Source organism: Rhinopithecus roxellana, chromosome 17 (genome assembly GCF_007565055.1).
Source record: "Rhinopithecus roxellana isolate Shanxi Qingling chromosome 17, ASM756505v1, whole genome shotgun sequence".
NCBI lineage: Eukaryota > Metazoa > Chordata > Mammalia > Primates > Cercopithecidae > Rhinopithecus > Rhinopithecus roxellana.
Genome location: NC_044565.1, coordinates 38,833,316 through 38,838,138, shown reverse-complemented (window position 1 = coordinate 38,838,138; position 4,823 = coordinate 38,833,316).

Below are 4,823 nucleotides of genomic sequence, written 5' to 3'. Positions count from 1 at the left end.
TTCTTGCCTTGACCCTGTTCTAATAAACACTGTTATCACCTTTGTTGAAAACAGGCGCTTATCAAATTCTCTAATGGAAAGCATATTATTTAACAGGCACTTACAAGCTGGAACAATGGCTACTTCTTTTTTTTTTTTTTTTGAGACGGAGTCTCGCTCTGTGGCCCAGGCTGGTGGGCAGTGGCAAGATCTTGGCTCACTGCAAGCTCCGCCTCCCAGGTTCACACCATTCTCCTGCCTCAGCCTCCCCAGTAGCTGGAACTACAGGCACCCACCACCACACCTGGCTAATTTTTTGTATTTTCAGTAGAGACGGGATTTCACCGTGTTAGCCAGGATGGTCTCAATCTCCTGAACTCGTGATCCACCCGCCTCGGCTTCCCAAAGTGCTGGGATTACAGGTGTGAGCCCCTGTGCCCGACTGGAACAATAGCTACTTCTAACAAGAACACATTTAAATAACAATTTTGATTACAAAAATAATATATTCTTATTGCCAAATATTGATAAAATTATTGAGAAAATTCTTTTTTTATGTCATACTCAGGCATCCTCAAATTCTATATCTTCTATAATATAATATTTAATATAAATAGATTAAAGACCAGCTCTTAGGTTCAGGATACCAATTAGATAACCTCTGGATAGAAGAGCTTTGAGGGTGCCAGCATCAGTGTGCTTTGACTGCCGAAAAACTGGGATTTTGGGCAACATTAATAAATGTTAAGTTCCAGAACCAGAGAGGCTATAGTCCTACACTACTGTCAGAGGGATCAGGCTTCATAGTATGTTTGATTTAGAGATGCCTGAGATTATTTATTTTATTGGTTAATATTTGAGCAATTGTTGGGCAGAGAGTCTGTGTAATAAAAATACTCCCTCATCCTCAAGATATGCCAGAGACAAATTTTCATAGTGATCAAGGGAGATAAAAAGTATAGCTTCAACTGTTCATTTTTATTTAGACTTCTAAATTTGCTTGAGGTTGTCTGATACAAATATCACAGGCGTTAAAGTTAAACATTTCTCAGGAAACCTTTGTGCTTCTTAAAACCACACCTCCATTTCCGATGGACATAGTCCAAGTTTAGCTAGAATTTGCTTGACATAAAGTAGAGCTTGCTGACACAAAATTCAATGTTAGAAACATTCTTTTTAAAATCAAGAAGACAAGGCTGTCTACTCCTCCTCCTCTCTTTTACTCAGCACTGAACCAGGCAAGAAAAAAAAATAAAAGGTGTAAAGATTGGAAATGAAGATATAAAAACTCATTATCCAGAGTTGAATTTCATGTGCTTTTAACTTCTTAGTCCTTTCCTAGGCTGTTTCATAGCTGTGTGTATCACACTTACTCCACATGTTGTGAGGAAATAACTAAAAGAGGTTTGTAGGAAAGTAACTGTGGTGGCGATGAGGGGACTTTAAAAACCATGGCATATGAGTAAAAGATTTGGGAATACTTCACTTGGGGAAAAAAGACACACAGGAGGGAAAAAGAGTCAAATTAGTTTGTCTTCAACTATTTAAAAGAAGAATTGTTATTCGAAACAGGGATTATCTACACCCTCCCCCATCTCCCTCACCCCAACCCACCAACCCCAAGGCCCCGGGAACCAGGGTCAACAGACAGGCAAGAGGAAGAGTGATATAAGCTCTGGCAGAACTTTAAGAGTCAGAATAATTCAAAACTGTGATAGGGGTGCCTTAAGAGGTGGACAGTTCTTTGTCACTAGAGGTTTTCTGCTAAAGCCTGAGTAACCATGTAGTGGGAATGCTGTAGAATCCTCTAAGGCTTTAGGAGCTAAATAGCTCATTGTTCTTTGTTTGTTCAGAGACAGGGTCTTGCTCTGTCACTCAGGCTAGAGTGCAGTGGTGTGATCATGGCTTACTGCAGCCTTGACCTTCTGGGCTCAAGTGATCCTCCTGCCTCACCCTCGTGTAACTAGGATTACAGGCATGTGCCTCCATGCCTGGCTATTTTTTTTTTTTTTTTTTTTTTTTTTTTAGTTTTTTTTTTTTTTTTTGTAGAGACGGGTCTTGCTATGTTGCCCAGGCTGGTCTCAAACTCCTGGCCTCAAATAATCCTCCCACCTCATCCTCCCAAAGCATTAGGATTATAGATGTGAGCCACCATGCCCAGCCAAGAGCTCATATTTCTGAACCATGCACTGTCTCATTTAATCATGGCAACCCAATGAGGGACATTATTTCATCCCATTTATCAAATGAAACAGAATGTTTGGCAAAAAGAGTTGTCTGGTATAACATAGTGGGTAAGTATGAAAACCTGAGTTCAGACCCATGCAGTCTGTTTCCAGAGCTTTGACTCTTAACAGAATTTAGTGCACTAAATTGTGTGGAAAGAGTGGCTGGTTTCAATAATCTTCAAGCTTTCTTTAAACCCTGAGACTATATAATTGTATGGGGGGAAAAGTCATGCCTAAAGGGGTTTGTATTAAAGATAAATTTGGTTGGCAGTGATGTCAGTTCTTGTTTTAGTATCTAAGCTTTAAGTTATGAATAAAATAAAAGTTACAGAAAATCCAATTAATCTAAATTAAAAAAACTATTGGATATTCACACATCTACCAAGGCACAAATAAGTTGGTAGACAATGGCTGTCATCCCAGTAGATGCTCTTGGGGCTTTGGCAATAAGACTAAGCCTATGAATACCACAAGTAGTATGACTTACAAAAACCAAATATTAGCAGTTTTGAAGCATCATGGTATTGGGTTTTTCTTCTAAAGCCAGCAGTTGATGTTAGGCTACTTTTATATCATCTCTAAACAAAGTTGTTTTATTTGGCATTTTTGAATGTTTTATCACTGAGTTCATACCATCATAGTCACAGAATGTCGTTTAAAATTTGTAGTTAGGTACATTCTTCTATATACATATGCAACTCCTTCAAATATAAAAACTAGATCAAATATACATAGAAGTAATGTGTGTGCAAGAGATAAGTACAGAGATTGGCCATTTGCCATTGTTATTAGGAAGAAAGGCATGCACACTGAGAGTTTTAACAAATTACAAATGCCAGGAAGAAAATAATATGGCTGTGTTTGAAAAGATCATGCTATTTACTTGACAGGCTCTGCCAGGGCAAAGTTACAGCTGTGGCCCTGCTTTGCAGATCATTTAAACAGGCTTTTCTTTATGTCACTGGCACTTTGGTCACATCCACAGAGCTTTGCCATCAGTAAATAATAATTATTATGTGTGAGAAGATAGTCGACAAGCAGCTCCAGTGTCAACATCACCATAAATGAATCAACAGAAGCACACATTTGTTTCAATGGGCTTTGTTTAGTTTTTAATTTATGAACACTATCAGCCTCGTTAGAAGAGAAATAGAAGAAAAATCTATAGATTATAAGTTTGAAAAATTATAGCGATGTATAATATACACATATACATTTGTGTGTGTGTATCCTAAAAAATCAAGACTGTCTTTTAATGTATTCTATCTAATCCTCTTTTTAGTCTTTCTGATTTCCTTATATTTGAACGTTTCTCATATTAACATTCCTTATGTCATATTGTCTTTATATTCATCTACCTAGGCAAACATGGGATGTGAAAAGAGTCGGACAGCCTGATTTTAAACATCACTACTTTCAAGCTGAGTTACTTGAATTCAGACTCAATTTCTCAATCTAAAATAATACCTACTGAGCAAATGAAAGGAAATTATGAACACAAAGATGTTCTATAAGCTATGAAAAAAGTAGCATACCAAAGTCAGGTCCAAAGGTCCATTTCTTCTAGTTTTGTCTTTGTTGGAAACTCAAAGGATCTATAAACCATCTTTTAAGTAACTAATGGTGGAAATAAGCACGGATATGAATCATGGTACGGCACAGTGGAAACATTTCACTGAACTCTTTTCTATTTACCCTTATTTTAGCTGTCATGGTGAACTATGAAGGCTACTGATTACTGTTATTGTAGTAAAATTTCCTGTAGTTGTTACCGTAGTCGTTTTTCTACTGTTATAAGAAATACTATCGTAGAAGCAAATTGTAGTCAGCTAAGAGAAGAAGGGGACAACCTGTGTAGGTGTGGTTGGCATTTAATAAACATTATTTAGTTAACACATGTGAATGTACCCAACATTTCCATCTTATGTTAATCATCGGAAATTTAAGGGAATGAAAATGGCTTGGCAATTGTTTTGAGGCTTCATTTCTCAGAGCTTATTTGGCATTTTGGCCCTATAGGAGTAGGTGGGGCAGCAAATCCCAGATTGAATTTTTGAAGCATTCTTCTGCCTGAGCGTTCTGGAAAGTCACTCAAGGCATTAGTAGGAGGCTGCTGTGGAAAAAAAATCTCTTGACTTTTTTCAGGATGTGACTAGAAATTCAAATTTCTTTGTTTATAGCAAGTTAGTTGGGTGTTCCTTACTTTGTTTTGTACTTAAAGGAAACATTGATCCTTTAAAAGCTTTGGGGAAGGACAGAGTTTTTTATTTAACAGTCTGCCACTAGGGTGGGAGACTGGTTCAGATTTGAATGGTACAGTGCTGCCAGGATTTTTCAAGTCTGAAAACTCCAAGGCGAGAGATGTCATCCCGAGTAGCAGACAGTGATCCCTGCAAGATGCCGGGGAGGCCAGCAGTACATAATGTATAAGGATGGAGGGGGCAAAAGAGGAGGCTGGAGGAAGAGTGGCTTCTTCCCTAGTCATGGGGTGGATTGTTCACTTTGTGTTACTCTTCTGTGATGACCAAAATGCTTCTTTAACTCAGCAAGAAGCCTGTGATTTTTAGGAAAAAGAAGTGCTTCCAATTTTAACCACACAGACTTGTATGAGGAAAG